Raw genomic sequence first — 24,668 nt, 5'->3', positions numbered from 1 at the left:
GCTGGGTTTACAGTCATGAGCCACCACACCCAGCCAGAAACATAGGTTTAATTTAAGAAAACTAAAACAACAAAAATTCAAAAATAGTTCTGACTGTAAAAATAACACTTGTCCACGGTCTTAAAATTTAAGAAAATATTTTGCTTAAAATTCCTGGCAACATTAAAAATGTAGCCAGAAACAAGGGCAAAAATATGTTCAACCTCAAAAGTAAGACTATTTTAAGTAGTTAAATCTAGTGAAGAAGAAACATTTCTAATCAAATTACTTTTAAAAAAATCAAAGAGAAAGTGTTTTACATAATATTTTATATTATTGAAAACTTTCATTTAATATGAGAAAATGTGATGTATAGTTATAAAATATAATTAAATCAATTAATGTTTAAAAATGTCTATTGGAGATAGTATTACATTTTTATTGATGATAGTATTAAAAATAGTATGATTTAAATCACTGGAAATGAGTAACTGCCAATAAATATCAAACAGAAATTTTTGGTTATATTTTTCTCCTAGATAAAAGAAAAATTCTTTAATACTGCCTGAGAACACACTTATCTACAGTTTCCTGTACTTTCTATTAGAGAACATGACAGCTGAATCCCAGAAAGAAAATGGACACTTATCTTGCAATTCTGTCCAATCCAATCACAGATTAGAATTAGCGGTGAATCTAAGCAACAGAGGTATAGCATATACCATAACAGAAGAATAAGAGTAATGTCCCAACATCCAAACTAGTTCACAGGAAAAAAAATAAGAAAGAGTGTTCAAAAAATTAATACACTTAAAATGTAAGAAATAAAAGATTTTTAACACGTATAATTTGGGTAGATATTTTAGCAAACTTAAATGATATGCTATGTAAACCAAAAGGACAAATGAAGATTGAAAAATGATCAAAACAAGACCAGTCAAGTATTAACAAGAAACATTTTTTCAAAGGCTAATGTACTTTGTTAATATTAGGCTAAATACATTTTGAAACAAAAAAAATCCTTACAAACTATGGTGATTGAAAATATCTCCATGATACTTTATAACTCTTCACAATTCATAAAAGTTTATTCTCCTATCCCTGAACCAAGGTCCTAACAAAGCAGGTGACCAAAAGTGGTTGGATTTTGTAGTAAATATAAAGTTAAAGCCAATGGGAACTCATTACAGATTATATGTGGTGTGTAAAAGGAGACGAGTCAAAGATGACTCAAAGATTTATGACTATAACAATTAGAAAAATGGAATTGCCAATGAAGGAAAAACAAATCTAAGATAAGAAGTGCTAAGGAAAGAAAAAACTTAATTTTAGAATATTTAAAATGTTATCTAATATAAATTATCTTTAAATATTCTAACTTGCAAATAACTACAGAGCCAAAAAGTAAGCATAGTTTATAAAGCACTATAGAAAAAATGAAAGGAAACATGAAACATATCACTTATTACCTATTATAATAGAATCAATGCCAAAAGTTATTTATTTAAATAATATGAATTACTTAAACTCCCTTTGTAAAAGATGAATTTTCTCAACTAAGATTAAAATATATACTATGTACAAGAAAAACTGATGATAAAAATGTACAGGGAGATTGAAAATGCATAAAGTATGTCAAAATAAAGTAAACAAAAAGCATAATATTAATATAATATTAGTTAAAGTGAGAATCCAGATTAAAGGCATTAAATTTTTTAAATACTTGATTGAAATGAATCAGATTCTGTTGATACAAAGTTTAATCTATAGTGATTATATAAGATGAATGAACATTTTATACAGGAATAACAGCATCAAAATACATACAAATTGGCCTGGCAAGGTGGCTCAGGCCTGTAATCCCAGTACTTTGGGAGGCTGAGGTGGGTTGATCACAAGGTCAAGAGATTGAGACCATCCTGGCCAACATGGTGAAACTACATCTTTACTAAAATACAAAAATTAGCTGGGCATGATGGTGCACGCTTGTAGTCCCAGCTACTCGGGAGGCTGAGGCAGGAGAATTGCTTGAACCTGGGAGGCAGAGGCAGAGGTTACAGTGAGCCGAGTTCATGCCACTGCACTGCACTCCAGTCTGGCAACAGAGCGAGATTCCATCTAAAATATATATATATACACACACACACACACGCACACATATAAACACACATATTTATATATACACATATATACATATATATACACAAATTATCTGTAATTTTTAGATGATGATTTTAATAAAACCCACCCTTATTTTTCCACACTGAGGTCTGAATTCTCTTTCTTACTTTCAGCTTTCATACAGTAGCTCTCTAATGATATTTTCAAGCTGTCCCAAACTGGCATTGCCTGCCAGCCAATGCTGCAGGGATTCTAGTCTTTGCCAACACTAATGCGTCAGTGTTAAGAGGTGAGCACTTTGAAAGGCACCAGTTTCTGGTGAAAAAGAGACACCCCCAACCCGGCCCTTTGCACTTGTAATGTTTTCTAATTACTTAATCAGAATCTCCCATGTGAATAATAAGGTTGCCATGAGAATAAGGAGCAGCAGCACAAAAATTGTTTATGAACAAAATTATAGTTTAGTTCATAGACTGTTGAAATGTTGATTTATTTTTAACTTAATAACTCAAATATTTGCAAGATACTGAGAAAATTTGGGATGTGGAGAAACAACATCAAGTGCTTATGCTTTAGTAAAAGATATATATATTCTATTCACATAAATAATCATTTGGAATATATGTGCTTAATATACCCTGTAAACACCCAGATATGTTGAACATAATATATTTCATGTTTATCCTTTCTGCAGGAGGTTTAAACATCTTGGCTTGATTTCTCAGACATAGTTATGTAAACTGCTCTAGTCAGTGAAAAGAGGGCATAAATTACTAGGTGTCATCTCTGGCAGACACTATAATAGCCAGTTCATACTTTGCTCATTTCTTTTCTCCCTTAGTCGTGGTTTCTGCCAATATTCAGATAGTAACTGATACCTTCTTCTGGATTCCAGAGTGAGGACTGTGATGAAACCCAACAGAACCCCCAGCCAGCTCATATATGCTTAGTGCACGGGCAAGAAATAAATTTTTGTTATCTTTTTACATGTGCCAAGACAGCATCACCTCTATTTTTAATCAGAAACCAAATTTGGGAAACTGGCCCCCAGTTCAGATTATTGCAGATGACTGACCCTTTCAGGCATTCCAAATTATTCAAAGTAACTGAATGAAAGCCAAAGTGCACTTCAATTTGTAGACAGTTTTAATTGACATGGCTTTGCTTATAGTGGTTTTGACCTTAGAAGGAGCCCTAGAATACATTCATGAAGCATTAGGGAAAATATGCAAATTCACTTCTTATGCTTCACTTAGTCTGTCGTTTAAAAAATTAGAATTTGCTGTGCCCAGAATGTAAATTCACTTTAAATGACGTTTTTCTATTGAGCTTTCCTTAGATGTTTATCTTTTAAAAAGAACCCCAATTTTATTCATTTTGCTTTTATCCTTAATTATTTATTTGATCTGTCATAATTAAAACTTAACCTTATCTAGAAAGACAATGAATGGTCTGATCATCTCTTTTTTGCATTATAAATGTATCTAGCTTAAGTGTTAAAAATAATTTCATCTAAAAGCTGTTAAGAGAAAAAAATACGTTTTTTGTTAAAATGCTTAGTGTCTAAATTGTAAAATAATTAGGAACACATATCTTACAGAATCCAAATAAGGTGGGTCACATCATGTAACAGCTTGATAGATACTGCAGACATTTGATATCCTGTGTGACTCTATTGTTTATATCACTCTATAATATTTTCAAAAATATTTTCTTCCATTTTATTCTCAAAACAAAATTCTGAAATTGTTAACATAAATATTTTTATTACATCATTGCCAGCAAAGACAATGTGGCATAGAAAGATTCTTGGCCAAGAAAACAGAGGCATAAAATTTAATGCTAGAGCATAAAGATTAAACTCTATAGCCACTGGGTTTTAGTTTAGTTCTTATACTTTGCACCATCATTGTGTTTTACATCTCCTTATTTGATTACCTAATTTGTTTGGGAATTTTCAGACTCTGAGTAACAACGCCACTTGCACTTCATTTTCTTATATGCTTTAACTATGTGAAATAGGTGTTCCTAAATAATAAATAGGAATTTTTTTATGAATGTGTGGGAAATACTTGGGGATCTAAATATGAGTTTCCAATTCCTAGTTCATTTTGGAAATACAACCCTTCCAAAAATTTGTCTTTATAGCTACCTGATTCCAATCTACTTTCAATAATCACATTCGGAATTCTGGTTTCTTGACATATGCACCAAAATAGCTATATTTCTTTTCCCTCTTGCCCTCATGCCTCTCTCTCTCAAATTAATGATAAATTACTTTGCAATTTTAGGCTTCAGTGAAAGAACTATTAGGTAGGTGCAAAAATTATTGCAGTTTTTCCCATTGAAATTAATGGCAAAAACCACAATTACTTTTTGCACCAACCTAATACAACCTTGAGCTTTTTCCCCTGAATCATTTTATCTAATTAAAAACTTTTACTTGACCACATTATCTTAAGTTGAGCTTTTCCTTAAGGCACAATAATTCATTGAGGGTAATTAACAGTAAGTGTGAAAACTGTACTCTTAATTTGGTCTTTGTCACAATGCTGAGCCAAGGTCACTCAAAGTTTTCTCAAGACTTTCTTACACGCACTTACTGGTTAGGTTTAAGAAGCAGTTGCCTTTTTTAAGCCTCTTAAATCCTCAGATTTCTGAGTATTTTGTATCCTTCTCATTACTGCTTGAAAATTAACCAATTCCTTCAAATTTCATTTTCTCATGATACTGTGTTAAATACAGCCAATAGCAAATAAGAGAAACTAGCAATATTCTGCGTTTAACTTTACCTCACAATCAGAAATTCATTACATGCATAGGCTGCCTCCCATATTGCTAGATTACATAAGATTTGTCACTTAGTGACATGAATTAATGTCTATAAAGTCTCTGATATATCTTGTCTTCCTGGTAACTTAATGACCCATATTTATTTATTTTTCAGTAGCAACAACACCCAAATTTGTTGCCCTGTTTACCTTAAAATGGTGCCACTAGATGAAGAGAAGCTATGTATTAGTCCATTCTCATGCTGCTAATAAAGATATACCTGAAACTGGGTAATTTATAAAGAAAAGAGATTTAATTGAATCAGTTTTGCATGGCTGGGGAGGCCTCAGGAAACTTACAATCATGGTGGAAGGGAAAGCAAACATGTCCTTCTTCAAATGGTGGCAGGAGAGAGAAGTGCCAAGCAAAGGAGGAAAAGTCTCTGATAAAACCATCAGATTTCATGAGAACTCACTATCACGAGAAGAGCAGCATGGGGTTAACCGCCCCCATGATATAATTACCTGCCCATGTGAGTATTATGGGAACTACAATTCAAGATGAGATTTGGGTGGGGACACAGTCAAACCATATCAAGCTGTTAATATCAATGTAGGCCAACTTACCTATCTTTTCCTTTATAATCAGTGCTAATGATGTCCTATTTCAGAAATGTTTGCCTCATAAATTTGTAACATTTTATATTGTATCTAAAATATATATGCTTAGCTTTGAATTTGAGATATACAATCTAACAGGATATGAATGTGTTTTTATTAATTTTATAATTTTAAATATGGTGTAGGGTAGAAGTGAAGATTCTTTTTTTTTTTTTTGCATATGGATGTCCAATTAATATATCATCACTTTTTCTTTTTAAATATTAGTAAATCTTTATTTTTGACCTAACATAGCTGAAACATTGACCACTGTGATAGAACTAATTTTTTATATCTATCTGAAATCATTCTTTGAAAAATAGAAAGGTTCCAAAAATATTAATTACAGGAGTTTAATTTTTTAGAATGCAAATTGGTATTTCTTTTTTTAAATATTAAATATTTTGAGACAAAGCATAGCCAAAGTGTTAAATGGGCAGTATTTTATATTATACAACTCATCTAAAGCTTAACAATAAACTTGAAATGTTTAAAATTTTGAATCAATTGAGCATTGCTATTGTTAGAAACATCTTGTATTCTCCAGGTAATTTTTTTTTTTTTAATACTTTAAGTTCTAGGGTACATGTGCATAATGTGCAGAAAAAGAGCCCGCATTGCCAAGACAATCCTAAGTCAAAAGGACAAAGCTGGAGGCGTCACGCTACCTGACTTCAAACTATACTACAAGGCTACAGTAACCAAAACAGCATGGTACTGGTACCAAAACAGAGATATAGACCAATGGAACAGAACAGAGTCCTCAGAAATAATACCACACATCTACAGCCATCTGATCTTTGACAAACCTGAGAGAAACAAGAAATGGGGAAAGGATTCCCTATTTAATAAATGGTGCTGGGAAAATTGGCTAGCCATAAGTAGAAAGCTGAAACTGGATACTTTCCTTACTCCTTATACGAAGATTAATTCAAGATGGATTAGAGACTTAAATGTTAGACCTAATACCATAAAAACCCTAGAAGAAAATCTAGGTAGTACCACTCAGGACATAGGCATGGGCAAGGACTTCATGTCTAAAACACCAAAAGCAACGGCAGCAAAAGCCAAAATTGACAAATGGGATCTCATTAAACTAAAGAGCTTCTGCACAGCAAAAGAAACTACCATCAGAGTGAACAGGCAACCTACAGAATGGGAGAAAATTTTTGCAATCTACTCATCTGACAAAGGGCTAATATCCAGAATCTACAAAGAACTCAAACAAATATACAAGAAAAAAACAAACAAACAACCCCATCAAAAAGTGGGGAAAGGATATGAACAGACATTTCTCAAAAGAAGACATTCATACAGCCAACAGACACATGAAAAAATGCTCATCATCACTCGCCATCAGAGAAATGCAAATCAAAACCACAATGAGATACCATCTCATACCAGTTAGAACAGCAATCATTAAAAAGTCAGGAAACAACAGGTGTTGGAGAGGATGTGGAGAAATAGGAACACTTTTACACTGTTGGTGGGATTGTAAACTAGTTCAACCATTATGGAAAACAGTATGGCAATTCCTCAAGGATCTAGAACTAGATGTACCATATGACCCAGCCATCCCACTACTGGGTATATACCCAAAGGATTATAAATTATTCTACTACAAAGACACATGCACACGTAAGTTTATTGTGGCACTATTCACAATAGCAAAGACTTGGAATCAACCCAAATGTCCATCTGTGACAGACTGGATTAAGAAAATGTGGCACATATACACCATGGAATACTATGCAGCCATAAAAAAGGATGAGTTTGCGTCCTTTGTAGGGACATGGATGCAGCTGGAAATCATCATTCTTAGCAAACTATCACAAGAAGAGAAAACCAAACACCGCATGTTCTCACTCATAGGTGGGAACTGAACAATGAGTTCACTTGGACTCGGGAAGGGGAACATCACACACTGGGGCCTATCATGGGGAGGGGGGAGAGGGGAGGGATTGCACTGGGGAGTTATACCTGATATAAATGATGAATTGATGGGTGCTGACGAGTTGATGGGTGCAGCACACCAACATGGCACAAGTAAACATATGTAATGTATCATCACTTTTTAAAAGATCGCTTTTTCACTACTCCTCTATATGGCTACTTTGGTCATTAAGTTTCTACATATGCATGCATTTATTTCTGGACTTCCATTCTTCTGTTCGTCTATCTGTATGTCCTATGAAAAGCTTCACTTTCTTAATTATAATACTATATATTTATAATAATTCTTAATATATCAAGAATATATTAAGGTCTCCTTTATTCACAGTATCCAAGATTATCAGCTATGCATAGTCTATTAAATTTCCATATATAATAAATTATAGAATATACTTGTTAATATTAAAAAGGAACAATCTCATCGCAAATTAAGGACTGAAGTGAAACTATAGAAAATTTGTAAAGAAATAACATATTGAAATTATTTGGTGTTCTAATCCACAAACATGGTATTAACATGTTCCCCCATTTACTTAGACTTTCTTCTTTCTACTTTGGTTTTTCTCTGAGTAGAGGTCTTAATTTCTTTTGTTATGAAGAGCTTGGAAATTACCAGCCCTATGCAGATATTTTACTTCCAATGTCCTATCTTCTGCTTGACCAAAGCTTTGTCTCTCCTGTCCTCTGCATAGCTCTTAATATCTAAATTTCTATTGAATTCATCTAATTCTCCCAAAATTCAGAATCAATTTCTCATGTCTACTTTATTTTTTCTCTCCAGGGAATTTTCCCTACTTTTCTATAAGCTTAAATATTCTACTATAAGTGTGCTTTTTTATCCAGATTTTCTAGCTTTTAATAATAGAAAAATAAAAAACAGAAGGTTTTGCAGCTAGTTTATCTACCATAGTGCCAAAGGCAGAAGTCATTGGAAATACCTTTGCCTTTCATCATACATCTTTGGGTAATATTTGATTTACGTTTGGTGTTGTATTTGAATTACTTTAAAAATAAGTAATTCAAACAATTGAATGCCCAAATACTCAAGTTTGATCCCCTAAATAACAATTCATACATGAAGAAACAGAAGCTTCTATACCTACTCTAGAATATATGTTTCAGTTATTCTGTATCGATTTTCTTTTTGTTATGCAATGCCTAAATTATTCTATATGGAAGCTTTTATATACCAGCAATGTTTAATGTGCTTTTCATTTATCTGAGCCAATAAACCATTTTAGATTACATAATTCTATGAATTTAAGGGTTATTAACTGAATGTTTTCCCCAAAATATATATGTTGAAGCTCTAATTTCCAGTGTGATGATATTTGGAGGTAGAGCCTTTAGGAGGTAATTAGGTCATGAGGGAAAAGCCTTCCTCATACATGGGATGAGAACCCTTACAAGAGCCACAAGAGGGATGATCTCTCTGTCTGACATGGGAGGATATAATAAAAACACAGCCATCTACAAAGCAGGAAGAGGGTCCTCACCAGACCCTGGATCTGCAGGTGCTTTGATCTCAGACTTTCCATGTTTCAGAACTATGAGAAAAGTTTGTTGTTTAAGACATCCAGTCTATGGAATTTTTATTATAGCAATCTGAACTGATTAAGACACCAAGGATAGAGCTAGTAACTGCTTAACAGAAACTGGCTAATGAATGTATTCAGACCTCAAGACAACTATGCTTATTATACTTTGTTTCTCTAGTCACTCAGCACTGAGTCTTGAAAATAAAATTTCATTATTAAAAATATAGAATTCTCAGATGTACCTATATTATGCATATAATACCAATAGCTGTACAAGTCAAAACCATAAATAGTATTTGCATATGTTCTCATTTTTAATATTATACATAAATAAGCTGAGTTATGTTTAAAAGGTTAAATGTGCTCTCTTCATCTGCCAGTTTGTAGCTCCTGATTTCTTTAAACTGAATTAAATAGAAGTACATCGAAAGCTGTGAAAGACACAACAATCAATATTTAGACATTATCCTGTTCCTATCAGGCACTGTTGTCGCACTAACAGGCAACTTCATTAAAGACTTTAAAAATAAAATATCTGGGTTCAAACGTGCCAAGGAAACTAGTTTAAGACTCAGCAATAATAATTGGAGGGGAGCCATTCTTAAAAGATATGGTTGTTGAATAATAAAAGCATAATGGCATTTATCTGTATAAAGTCTGACATCAGGTTGAATAAGAGGGTAGAATTAAATAACTGAGTTCATAATACATAATTGAAATTCACACAATCTTTCAAAAACTAACATTTTAGTTTCCCTGCCATTATATTCACCTTTTCCAACCTTGAAATTTTCCTGTCCAAATTCCCCATTAAATCTTCACTGAGTACTTGAGATGATCTTTGAACACGTATTGATTTATTCTAACAGAAATAACTCTAACATTTCTCTTTAACCCTTTAGCTGAATAACCATCTATCCAAAACTATATAAATACTTGTGGAAACTGTGTATAATACAGAAATATAATTTCAAGTACATTTCTTGATAGTCTGTAAAATATTTGGTGAATCACTGATACATTTAAGTATTTGAATTTCAAAAGACTACCATGTTATGGTTTGAATATGGCCCTCAAAGTTTACGTGTTGGAAACTGAATCCTCAATGCAACAGTGTTGAGAAAGGGGACCTGTAAAAGGTATGATTAGGTCATCTGGGCTCTAGTTTGAGCCCTTTCTCTCTCTCTCTCTCTTTTTTTCTCTCTCCCCCCTCCCTCCTTCTCTCTCTATATCTCTCTCTCCCTCTCTTTCTCTCTCCCCTATGCATATGCACACACACATTTTCTTGCCCTTCTGCCTCCCGCAATAGGATGACACAGTCAGACAACTCTTGCCAGATTTAAGTCCCTCGACCTTGGAATTCCTATCCCTCAGAACCGTAAGAAATACATTTCTTCAATATAGTGAGACCCCATCCCTACAAAAAATAAAATTTAGCCAGGCATAGTGGTGTGTGCCTGCAGTTCCAGCTACTCAGGAGGCTGAAGCAGAAGGACAGCTTGAGCCCAAGAGACTGAGCCTGCAGTGAGCTATGATTATAACACTGCATTCCAGCCTAGGCAACAGAGCCAGATCCTGTCTCTATAAAAATGAGAACTGTTTAAAAACAAATTTCTTTCTTTATAAATTACCCAGTCTGTGGTATTGTCATAACAACACAAAACATGCTAAGACAGAAAATTGATCCCAAGAAGTGGGGGATCTAAAGTGAGGGACCTCAAAATGTGAAAGTTTTGGAACTGGGTAATGGGTAGAAGGTTGAAGAATTTGGAGAATTAGGCTAGGAAAAAACCTAGGTTGCTGTAAACGGAGCACTAAGGACAATTCTAGTGAGAGCTCAGAAGAAAAGAATAGCTGTAGGAAAATTTTGGAACTTAGACATTACTTAATGATTATGATTAGAATGGTGGCAGAAATAATAGACAGTAAATGCCGTTCTAATGAGATCTCAGATGGAAATGAGAAACAAAGTGTTGGAAACTGGAGTAAAGTATGTCTTTATATCGAGTTGCAATTAACTTGGCAGAATTGTGTCCAAGTCCTAGGACTTATGGAAGGCAGAACTTACGAGTGATGAACTAGGGTTTCTGAGAGAAGATATATCCAAGCAGAAAAGTATTCAAGGTGCTGCATGGCTTCTTCTAGACAATTATAGTAAAATCAGAAAAAAACGAGATGTGATTTAAAGACAGAATTTATCATTTAAAGCAAACAGAGTGGAAATATTTTGAAAACTCTCAGCCTGGCCAAGTAAAATTTTTTTAAAGTGTGTTTGTTAGAGAATACTAAGGATGTAGCAAAGGGACCATTTGCTAAAGACATGAATATGGATAGAAAAAAAGGTAGGTTCTAGTCATCAGGATGATGGGAGAATAACTCTGAAGGTTTTCCACAAATCTGAGACAAGCTAGGACCTTGGAGGCAAGATCCAGAGAGCCAACTGTGGGATCTCAGCATTCATTTCCCAGGGTTGTCTTGGGACTGTACTCCCTGCATTCCAGCACAGTGCCACAGCTCACTTTCCCCAGTCATGGTTCAAGATGGCCCAGGTGTGGCCATGCAAGCATTAATCCTTGGCAGTGTTCATGTGGTGCTAATTCTGCAGATGAACAGAGTGCCAAACCTGTGAGGTATTTCAGCCTGCACACAGATTTTGAAAGATGTCATAGACAGCCTGGGAGCCCAGGTAGAGACTTGTCACAGGGACACAGCCACTACAAAGAACCCCTACTAAGGTAATGCCTACTTGAGCCATAGGAGTAGGGCTGCTATTGGAATGAAATAAATGTATTTTGCATGTGAAAATAATATGAATGTGTGGGCTCCGTGGGAGGTATTCTATGATCAGAATATGTCCCCTGAAGCTCATGTGTTGGAAACTTAATCCCTCATGCAACAGTGTTGGGAAGTGAGATCTTAACCTAACCTTAAGATTAGGTTATGAGGGCTTTGCCTTCGTTAATGGATTTAATGCCATTATCCCTTGAGGGAGGTTAGTAATTGCAGGGGTAAGTTCCTGATAAAAGAATAGGTTTGTCTCCCTTCCCCAGCTCTCCTCTCTTTATATAGATATCTCTTACCTTCTCTCCTTCTCTTGCCCTTTTGCCTCCCATTATAGAATGACACAGCAAGAAGGCCCTCACAAGATGTAGATGCTTGACCTTGGACTTGTCAGCCTCCAGAACTGTAAGAAATAACTGTTTTTCTTTATAAATCATCCAGTCTATTAGAATTGATGATTCTTTATAGAATTCAGTCTATTCCATAGCAACACAAAACAGATTAAGACAACGCATAAAGGAAAATATTTAGCACTAAAATCACCATGTATTAGGGAAGTGTGCTAGAAGATATGAGCTATACATTCTAATTCTATTGAAATTTCTTTCAAGTTATTTGCCTAAAGTCAGAGAAAATATACCGTGTACTTTAATGAAAGAATCTTTTATTCTTGTTTCCATATTTTCAAGTAGTGAGTCTGAATGAATAATCTGTCTTCCATTGTGTTTTGGTTATAGATGGAGGAACTTCTATCTTAGAATGGCTAAATAACTAGTTTTTATTTTAAACTAGTTATTTAGTTTAAATATTTAGTAAAAAATAGTTGAAGCTGTTAAACTCAAAAGGTATGTTGGCAAAATGTTGTTTAAAATATCAGATTTGATAGAGAAAATCAAAGCAATATAAATTAACCCATGAAGGCAGGAGAAAATTAGGAGGTAGATGAGAAGCATAATAAGAGAGAATGGGGAGTATGGAGAAAGAAGGGGAGTAGATAAGCGAGAAGGGATAGGAGAGAAGAGAGAGAGAATGGGAGGAGGCAAAGAGGATAGAAAGGAAGGTAGAGAAGGTAGGTAGCTTGCTAGGATGACCTGAACACCATCTACTAAAGATATATTTCTGCTTTAAAAGCATGTCATTGATTCTGGCATTGATTAAATAAAAATTACTCTTCTCAGTATAAAACTTAAAATCCTTTATTACCTAACTTCTGCCTACGTACTAGCTTCAACTCTTGCCACTCTTCAATATAAACCCTCAGTTCAAACCATATCAAGTTACCTACAACTGGTTTCTGTACTAACCTTTTTCAGAGCACTGGGCACATGCTGATCGTTCCACGTGGTGTTCCCTTTTCCTCCCTCCCTACCTCTTCATTTGCCATAGTCTATCCTTAATCTTCTAAGTCCTTCATTTATTTTTTAATATCAGCTCTAATCTTGACTTCTTTGTGAAGTGTTCCTTAATCTGTCCTCCTTTTCAGGAACTGTTGGGGGTTCCCCTTCAGTGCTCACTTGGCAACTTGTACAAACCTTTGTTTCAGCACCTAACACTTGCATTGTGATGTACACAAATTTGAGCTTAGGACTCATACTGAAGTATATAACATATGAGTATATTTGATTCATAATGAGTATTAGGACCGAACTTTACCCATCACTGAGGATGAGTACATTTCTAAACGCTTGGGAATTCACAAATTTTTATTATGAAAAATTAGTCGATGTTAATTATTGTGAGATTGGGTGAATGAACAAGGCTAATTACGAATATAATTCCTTTTAAAGAAATTCATGTATAAATGAATTATGCAATTCATTTACGTTGGCCAAATTTGTTTGGTAATTTCTAGTACTTTCTTCTAGTGTGTGGATGATAGACCTAAACTAACATTTACTGATTGCAAAATGAACTTTTCATAAAGGAGCAAGAATGCTGTGAAGAAGAAATCTACAAAGAGTTCATAAAGTTCAAACCATGCCAATTCTGTACAAAATAAGGTCTGTGGAGCTCAGGGTGCTATTGCTGCTGAGCTTGCAGGAGCATTTGGTAATTAATCCAAGCTTTGGGGAATTTCACATGTTGGCAAACATGTTTTAAATTTTAAATCTGTTGTTTGAAGGGGCATTCCCAAGTAGAGGTCATTCTATTATAAACAATGTTTGAGCTCAGCTTTCACATTTTGTTTGGTCAAATGAGAACAACAAATATTTGTGAAAATATAGTTTGATATCAAATAAAGCTTGTTTGAGAGCTCCAGTGAATACAATATGAAATATTTCTGCATAATGATTTGATTATGCATGAGTTAGCTATCGGCTATAATTTAATTTTTAAATTTCTTATATTGGATATTACTTGGTTTTGTAACATTAACCTGGGATTCAGAGTAAGCAAAGGGTTTGTTTGTCACTGTCTGTCTTAGAAAATGCATGCCTGCCTTTGGTTGTTTACTGAGCAGCTACATACCCTTCCCACAGTTTAGGAGCAAACATAACCAAAACAAAGAGCTACAGGGCAGGAAGCAAGATATAAAATACACATGTGTGTAAATGAGCTGAAATACATTCAGTGGGGGTATCTCAAAACCAGGATGTTGGAAAAGACCTAGAGGAAAATCAGAGGCAAAGCAAAAATGACTTTGGGAAGAATAAATAATTTATGAATTAGATTAAATCCTTAAATATATACACACTGGGTAAAGGACATCTAAAATTGTGATAACCCATTATAAATATTGGAGAAGCATAAACATCAACAAGAAAGATAAAAATTGCCTTGGTCATAAAATAAAATATGAAACATTTAAAGATAGAACAACCAAACTTTAGCAACAACTAGAAAAAGTTGGACAAAATAACAATCTTGAAGTATAACTTTAAAAAGTCTCTGGAGGGTATAATAGTGTAAATCGAACACTAGGAAGATCAATATAAGATTCTAATTTAATGGAGAATAGGAAAATTATAGTTGCTTATCTTTGGGAGGGACTTAAAAGTTTCTTTTCAATGTCACACTCAATGCTTAACATGTTTGCAAACATAGCTTGAGAACACCTAAAGATAAGATAATATCCAAATTGAACTCATACTGGGGACAGAAGAGCTTTAATTACTATTACCATGAATCTACTGCCAGCAATAATATTTTAAAATAAATATAATGGTTATAATACAATAAGAAATTTTCTACTTGCCTTTCGGCACAAAATACTTCTTTTCTGGCACCATTTCACTAGATTACTCCCCATCTGACAAAAATGCACACAAAAAAGTTGTGTCCTTTGTCTCTTCCTCACAGCCCTGTGCTTATTTCTATTATAGCATTTTCCATACTATCATTAATTTTTTACTGTCTTACTGGTGTGCCCCCCTTAATTTAAGTTGTTTGAAGATCATGTTTTTATCTTTTTGTTCATTGTACTTGACCAAAAGCCTGGTAAACCATTAAGTACTCAATAAATGGTTACTTAGACTACAAATATGGTGGGAATGTGAATGTGAAGAAGCTGAGGTCCCTGGAAATTGAAGTTAGGAAAAGTCTTAAGAAAATATTAAGACCTGTACAAATTCATAGACAATAACTACACTTTGAATTTTTAGAAATGAAAGAGGACATTTTATATGAAGAAATTCTTTTTTTTTTTTTTTTTTTTTGAGATGGAGTCTCGCTCTGTCTTGCCCAGGCTGCAGTGCAGTGGCATAATCTTGGCTCACTACAGCCTCTACCTCCTGGATCCAAGTGCTCCTCCTGTCTCATCCTCCCAAGTAGCTGGGACTACAGGCGCCCGCCATGATACCTGGCTAGTTTTGTATTTTTGAGACAGGGTTTCACCATGTTAGCCAGGCTGGTCTCGAACTCCTGACCTCAGATAATCCACCTGCCTTGGCCTCTCAAAGTGCTTGGATTACAGGTGTGAGCCACTGCACCTAGCCTTTATTTAAAAAAATAAATAAATAAACAGAGTCTCTCTCTGTCACCCAGTCACAAGTCACCCAGGCTGGAGTACAGTAGCACCGTCTTAGCTCACTGCAACCTCTGCCTCCCAAGTTCAAGCAACTCTCCTGCCTCAGCCTCCCGAGTAGTTGGGATTGTAAGTGTGCACCATCACACCCAGCTAATTTTTGTATTTTTTAGTAGAGCAAGGTTTCACCATGTTAGCCAGGCTGGAATGGAACTCCTGAACCCAAGTGATCTGCCTTGGCCTTCCAAAGTGCTTGGATTACAGGCATGAGCCACCACACCCTGTCAAAAAATTCTAATTTTTAAAAAGTCAGATGTCTGAAATTTTTGTGGCATTCTCAATTTTTAGCTACCATTAATATGGGTAACTGGCTAAACTTCAGAGAATTCGCTAATCCTTAAATGACTATATAATTATCAAGAAAATTTCTGAAGTTTTAGAAAAATTTACTTTTCTTATTTATAAGATAGTGAGCACAATTATAAATGCAGGTTTTATAGGATATTTTCCATGTCCCTCCCTACCTCTCTCCCCATAAGATATATGAATCAAAAAGTTTAAGATAAGTAACTAATTAAAAAGAACCCTCCTGAAAATCCTCAACTACCCGTGAAGAGCTAATCATGAGTCCTGAGTTAGATTTGTGGATCCTGAGCTTCCAAAAATCAGCCCTCTAAGATGGCTCTCACAGTAGTCTACCTGTATATTGATTACACATGTATATTTTCTGAAGTCAATACATTATTCACAATTCTCCAATGAGAATGAAAAAATAAATATTGCTATAGTAGAATGCATATTGAGGAATATAAATATATTGCTGTGAATCAGGTCAGGTAGAGAAGAGATTAAGAAAACTCGGGGATAATTTTGTCAATTATTAGAAATCACCATGACACATGTTGGGGATCAGTATAACAAAGAAATTTCTAATCATTAAAGCTGTTCAACATGAAACAGTTTCAGAAAGTAATGAACTCCAGTGAGTAGACGTGCTCAAGCAGAAGCTAAATGACCATCTGCCATGGATGTTGTAGAAAGACGCCTTTCATTGAGTGGGAGGTTATGCTAAATTATCTCTAAGGCTATTTCTAACTCCTGACATTCTATAATTCACTGAAGTGGAGCTTGAGGAAAACCCCAAAGAACTATTAAATAATTCTGTATACCCAATATATACATCAGCAGTTAATTTCAAACCAACCATTAACTTCATCTAAGCATTTAATTTGTCTCAGAAATACGAAGAAAATGGTAATAAAGAAAGGAAACAGAAAAATCCCTTGCCTGCATGGATGATCTACTTAAATGGTTTTCAATTTGTGCTTTTCAGATCTCTAGAGAGCAGAGGGGATCCTTGGAGTTTCTTCAGAAGCAGCCTTCAAGAAGGAAGAATTAGAGAGCATAAACGGGAAGCTAGGCAAGTAAGGTTTCAGATACCCCAGTTCTACTATAACCAGGACATCTCAGCCTTTATCTCTTCATATATTGAATTTCTAGGTAGCAAATATTATTTAAATAAGAGAATTTATGGCTTAGGAATTTTGATCACTGAAATAGTTCATTTAAGAATCATGTAATTTCTGGTTCAATCAACGTTTTTAAAATAATAACAACGGAACATTGCAGATCCTTTGTGAAACTTATGGAAAAATATTTCTGTCTCAAGGTCAAATAATTTAAATATGCTGAGTGGCTATTTCAAAAATCAATACTTTGGTCCACTAGAATGTATGGATTGTAGGTATTAGAGGGTATTGACAAGAGTATTTTGTTAATTTATATATTTGCTGAACTTAGAAGAGTGATTGATATAAAGTCAGTGATCATTAACTGAACTACCATTCTATCCAGCAATCCTACTATTGAGTATATACCCAAAGCAAAACAAATTGTTCTAGAAAAACAATGCATAAACTCGTATGTTCATTGCAGCACTATTCACAATAGCAAAGGCTTGGAATCAACCTAGGTGCCCATCAAGAGTGGACTGGATAAAGCAAATACGGTAAATATACGCCATGGAATATCATGCAGCTGTAAAAAGGAAAAAAATCATGCTTTTTGCAGCAACATAGATGCAGCTGGAGACCGTAATCCTAAGCAAATTAATGCAGGAACAGAAAACCAAATACTGCATGTTCTCATTTATAAGCGGGAGCTAAACATTTGGTTAAACATAGACATAAAGATAGCAACAATAAACATAGGGGACTACTGGAGAAAACGGGAGGGGATTGTGGGTTGAAAAACTACCTCCTGGAGGCGGGGCACGGTGGCTCATGCCTGTAATCCCAGCACTTTGGGAGGCCGAGGCGGGCGGATCACAAGGTCAGGAGATCGAGACCATCCTGGCTAACACGGTGAAACCCCGTCTCTACTAAAAATACAATTAGCCGGGCGGACTGAAGCAGGAGAATGGTGGTGAACCCGGGTGGTGGAACTTGCAGTGAGCAGAGATCATGCCACTGCACTCCAGTCTGGGGGACAGGACAAAGCAAGACTCCCTCTCAAAACAAACAAACAAACAAACAAACAAACAACAACAACAACAACAACAAAAAACAGAGAGAAAGAAAAAGAAAAACTACCTGCTGGATACTATCCTCATTACTTGGTTGACAAGATTATCATGCATAAAACCTCAATGACATACAATTTACCCATATAACAAACCTGCACAAGTATTCCTTGAACCTAAAATAAAAGTTGAAAAAGTACATATTTTGTAAAAGTTTACTAAACTAATTTAATCGTCAGGGTTTTACTAATTTAGGTCATTTTAAAAATACAGATGGTCCTGTACTTGCAACAATTCAACTTAAAATTTTTCAACTTTACAATGGTGCTGAAAGTGATACACATTCAGTAAAAGAGTACTCATACAACAATTGTGTTTTTCACATTCAGTACAGTATTCAGTAAATTGCATGAGATTTTCAGCACTTTACTATAAAATATCCTTTGTGTTGGATGAACTTGCCTAATTTTTGGTTAATACAAATATTTGGGTACATTTAAGGTAGGTTAGGCTGAGCTAGGATGTTCAGTAAGAGTGTATAAAATGCATTTTCAACTTACTATGGGTTCCACAACCAATAGCAACAGACCTTATGGGCATATCACAGTCTGAAAATCAAAAATAAACTTAAAAGTAGCTAAGAAAAGGACATATAATGTTGAAGAATGTAACCCCATTGTAAGTCAGGGAGCATCTGTGTGACACTGAGAGTTCGGCATTTAGTTTGGATATAGACATGAACAAAAGATACCACTTCTGAATTAATTCAGAAAGAATGCTACATAAAATAAAGAATTGGGTATGTTTTAAGTCATAAGCTTTATTTTTTTTAATTTTATAAATATAGATTCAACCTTTATTTTAGATTCAGGTGGTATATGTGTATGTTTGTTATATGGGCATATTGGGTAACACGGAGGTTTGGGGTATGATCACTCCCATCACCCAGACAGGGAGCATAGTACCAAACAGGAAGTTTTTCAACTTACCTCCTCCTGTCTCCCTTCCCTGTCTAGTAGTCAGTCTCCAGTATCTATCATTCTCATCTTTACGCCCATGTGTGCTCAATGTTTAGCTCCCACTTATAAGTGAGAACATATAGTATATTTAGTTTACCGCTCCTGTGTTAACTCACTTAGGACTATGGTCTTCAGCTGCATCCATGTTGCTGCAAAGGACATGATTTTGTTCTTTTTCATGGTTGTGTAGTATTCCATGGGGTACATATACCACACTTTCTTTTTCCAGTTTATCATTGATGGGCATCTAGGTTGATTCCATGTCTTTGGTGTTGTGAACAGTACTGCAAAGAACACATAAGCCCATGTGTCTTTTTGGTAAAATAATATATTGTCTTTTGGATGTATACCCAGTAATGAGAATGCTGGGTTAAATGGTAGTTCAGTTTTAAGTTTTTTGAGAAATCTCCAAACTCCTTTTTACAGTTGCTGAACTAATTTACATTCCTACCATCAGTGTATAAGCATTCCCTTTTCTCCAGTGCCTCGCCAGCATTAAGCCACTGAAGAACTGTGGATGCAAAGAACTTCAGTAAGAGATGAGCTCCTTTAGAGCAATGGAGGCCACTTTTAAGCATAGGGTATGGCTAAATCTGACTGTGCATCCAGAATGAGTTAGCCATCTTTAAACAGAAAACTTTTGCTTGTAAAAGGAAGAAGTAGAATTTTAATAGCTATGCATTTTCTGGTATGATGACTAACAATCTGAAGAAATTTCAGAGTTTGCCTTCTATTTTCACTAATTTTACCCCACAAGACATTTATGGAATAAGTGACATTACAGGATACCAAGAGAAGAATTGGACAGAAGGAAATCTTACAGTCTTAGGGTGCCAGTAGAGGCAGCCTAATCCTACCTCTGAGACATTTAAAACCAAAGGTGAACTGAAAATCATTAACTCAAACCAGATTTAGCTCAACTCACCATTAAATCAAAAAGATACACTTTCACTCTAGCTATCTGACAAAGAAAAGCATAATACATTTCTGAAAGAAAATATTATCAACTTAATTCGCTATTGTTCTTTCATGGACAATCAATAGCAAACAATACAAATTTTATGAGACATATGAAAGGACAGGAAAATGTTACCCATAATCAAGACCAAAACTGTTAACAGAAGTAGATCCAACAGTGACCCAGACCCAGACATTGGAATTAGTAGCACTTACATAGTTTTTTCTGTGTATGTGTGTGCACATGCGTGTATACACATACACATATATATGTCATATATATATAATGACAGAGTCAATATTTTTCAAAATAGATTAAAAAGATTACAATTCCAGAAAACTTTAAAGTATTCTAGAACTTTAAAAATGCATATTTGCAGAAAGTCACTGTATGAGCTTATAACAAACTAGATACAGTAGAAGAAAGGGTGAATAAACCCAAAGAGAAGCTAATAGAAATTATTTAACTGGAAGCGCAGAATAAAAACCAGAAAAGAGCCAAGTATCTGTGTTTGTGTATGTGTTTCTGTATTCGACATATGTTTACATTGGAGCCCCAGATTCAGAGAAAAAACAGAGCATAGGAAAGTAAAAAAATTTAAGATCATGGCTATGATTTTGCAGTTTTCTAAAATTAAAGAAAGTAATCAACCCATATATTCAAGAAGTTCAGTGATCCCTTCCCCCATGTAGCATAAAACAACCAACCAACAAAAATAGACTCATGGAAATACCACATCTGAAATACAAAAATAAAGAAATGTAAGAGCAGCCAGGGAAAGAGCACGTTATGTTCAAGATGGCAAGAATCAAAGCTAAAAGTAAAGAGAATTACAATTTTAAAATGCTGACGAAAAAAAAGTTCATCTTGAATTCTATACACCATGAAAATATCTTTCAAATATGAGAGCAATTAAAGGAACTTTCAGACAAATAAAACCAAAATAATTTGCCACTTGACAGCTATACTATTAGAGCTCCTACAGAATGTTCTTCCGTCATAAACAAATAATCCGAGACAAGAGCCCAGGTGGAAAAAGGAATAAAATAAACCAGAAATGGATAACAAATGGATAAATATAAATTATTCTTTAAAATTTATATTCAGAACAATATTGACTTGGTAAAGCATATGATATATTATGATATATGTGGCATGTACAGCAAATGTAGAACTAAATTATATGCCAACAATAGCACAGAGAACAAGAATGGTGATTCTGCACAGTTTCTATGCTGATTGTGAAGCAAAAAAATACTAATTCAAAATGGGCCATGATAAATCTTAATATCTTTAATAACCACTAAGAACATAATACAAGGATAAATAGTAAAAGAGATAGTAGAAGAATACAGTAGAATACAAACATATCCAATTATTTCAAAGAACGTGAGAAAATGAGACACAAAGAAAATAAATAACCAAGTTGAGAACAAACTGAAAGAGAGTAGACTTAAATCTAAGTACACCACTAGTCATATTAAATGTAAACAGACTAAACACTGCAATTAAAGTGTAGGGATTGTAAGAGCCATACAGAAATAGAAGGATATAGATGAAAAGGCTGGAAAAGATAAAGTATGCAAGAACTAATCATAACAAATAAAGTACAGATATATTAATACTACATAAAGTAAACTTACATACAAGAAGTGTTGCCACAGATTAAGAAGGATATTTTATAGCAATGCAATCATGTTAGAATACAATAACAATGTTCCCCATCACTTCCTTATCCTGAAAACAATAGTCTATGAGCTTCAAGATTGCTTCAACCTTCAACTCTGCTATTAAACATCCACGATCACAGCAAGAAATTTGAGATATGTTTACCTCTCTTCAAAAGTAACTTTGAATTATCTCTTACTTTACTTAGAAAATGGCTTACATTTAGTACTTATACTTTTACCCAAGTTAAAGCTTTATTGAATTATAATTCTTAGGATAATGTTTTGTAAATAAAAGCTGATTTAAATAGTAGGATATGTTTTTCTATCTACCAGTTTACTGACTAAGCTATGAAGAGTTCAAAGACAAATAACTCCCGTCACTGAACAATTCACCAGTTAGTAGCAGAGAGGAATAAAAGAGAAATTGCAATTCTTTTTGAAAGGTATGCAAGTGTTATTCAAAAGAAGCTATGGGAGTAGAGGCAAACTAATTCATTCTAGATTCTCAGAGGAAGGATGGTCAGGGAATGTGCATTGTTGTGCAAGAGTACCCTATGGAATACACTGTAAATTGGAAAGCAGCATCAAGCACAGCTAATCTGCTCTGTGTTATTCTACAAGTATGTTATGGTTATTTTTAATTAAATGAAGGATAAATTTAAATACCTGGTATGAATGCAATGTGCAGCAAAAACATCATGCAGAGAGATTTTGAATGATATAATACATAATCAACTAAAATTCTATTTAACTTGCTGAATGTACAGTCAGTGTATACTTTATCATCCTCTATGACAATTCCACCCACATGCCATACAAATTACCATGAAAAGAAAATTGTATAAAACATATTAATCTTGAACTAGTTAAATGTACTGTATTTATTTTTATTTTTAAGTATATCAACAGTCCTGAGGATATATCAAAAGTGATAAGAAGTACAAAATGTTTAATAATGGTCTTTTTTACACATTATAATAGGAAAAATAGCATGGATATCATAGATATATATATAATTCAAAATATTTCATTTGGTCAATAAATTCAGTTGTTAATGCAATTATGCGTTATAATGGCTATTTGAGTTTTCATCTTCCCTTTGTCCTTGCACGCCATTATTTTTTTGTTTTATTGTAAGTTCCAAAATACAAGTGCAGGATGTTCAGGTTTGTGACATATGTAAACGTGTGCCATGATGGTTTGCCACACCTCCCAACCAATCACCTAGGCGGTAAGTCCAACATGCATTAGCTATTTTTCTGATGCTCTCTCACCCCCAACTCCCACAACAGGCCCTAGAGTGTATTGTTCCCCTCCCTGTGTCCGTGTTTTCTCATTCTCCATCTCCCACTTATAAGTGAGAACATGCAGTGTTTGTTTTTCTGTTCCTACACTAGTTTGCTGAGGATAATGGCTTCCAGCGTCATCCATGTCCCTGCAAAGGACATGGTTTTCTCATTTTTATGGCTGCATAGTATTTCATGGTGTATATGTACCACATTTTCTTTATCCAGTCTAACATTGATGGGCATTTGGGTTGATTTTATGTCTTCGCTATTATGAACAGTGCTGCAATTAACATATGTGTGCATTTATCTTTATGATACAATGATTAATATTCCTCTGGGTATATACCTAGTAATGGTATTTCTGGTTCTAGGTCTTTGAGGAATCACCACACTGTCTTCCACAATGGTTGAACTGATTTACATTCCCACTAACAGTGTAAAAGCGTTCCAATTTCTCCACAGTCTTGCCAGCATCTGTTGTTTCTTAGCTTTTTAAAAATAGCCATTCTGACTGGTGTGAGATGGTATCCCAGTGTGGTTTTGATTTGCACTTCTCTAATGATCAGTAATGTTAAGCTTTTCCCCATACATTTGTGGGCCACATAAATGTCTTCTTTTGAGACGTGTCTGTTCATGTCTTTTGCTCACTTTTTAATGGGGTTGTTTTTTTCTTGTAAATTTGTTTAAGTTCCTTGTAGACTCTAGATATTAGACCTTAACCAGATGGATAGATTGCAGAAATTTTCTCCCATCCTGTAAGTTGCCTGTTCACTCTGATGATAGTTTCTTTTTCTGTGCACAAGCTATTTAGTTTAATTAGAACCCATTTGTTAATTTTTTTTGTTGTTGAAATTGCTTTTGACATTTTGTCATGAAATCTTTGCCCATGTCTCTGTCCTGAATGGTATTGCCTAGGTTTTCTTCTAGAGTTTTTATAGTTTTGTGTTTTACATTTAAGTCTTTAACCCATTTTGAGTTAATTTTTGTATAATGTATAAAGAGGCGGTCCAGTTTCAATTTTCTGCATATGCTTTCCAAATTCATTGCTGACCCAATGATCATTCAGGAGCAGGTTATTTAATTTCCATGTATTTGCATGCTTTTTAGGGTTCTTTTGGGGGTTTGTTTCCAATTTGGTTCCACTGTGGTCTGACAGAGTACCATTTCACTTAATATTTCTTTAATATTTTCATTCTATAATCTCTCTGTGCTGAATAATGGATACATTCTTTAAATCTCTTTTTCAGTTTATAAATTCTCTCATAATACCTTTCATAAATTATCTCACCATTTTTAAGAGGATAGAAATAACACGAAAATTGCAAAAAGTATACCAAAAAATGATAGATGAGAAAAGTATTTGGCATATATACAAGTTACACATTGATAAACGATATTTGAAATCCAATTTATCTCTTAAATTGGATTGGTTAATGGCATCATT

The sequence above is a fragment of the Colobus angolensis genome, unplaced genomic scaffold (genome assembly GCF_000951035.1).
Source record: "Colobus angolensis palliatus isolate OR3802 unplaced genomic scaffold, Cang.pa_1.0 Scaffold132, whole genome shotgun sequence".
NCBI lineage: Eukaryota > Metazoa > Chordata > Mammalia > Primates > Cercopithecidae > Colobus > Colobus angolensis.
The sequence above is the reverse complement of the archived record's forward strand: the minus strand, read 5'-3'. Positions refer to the sequence as shown.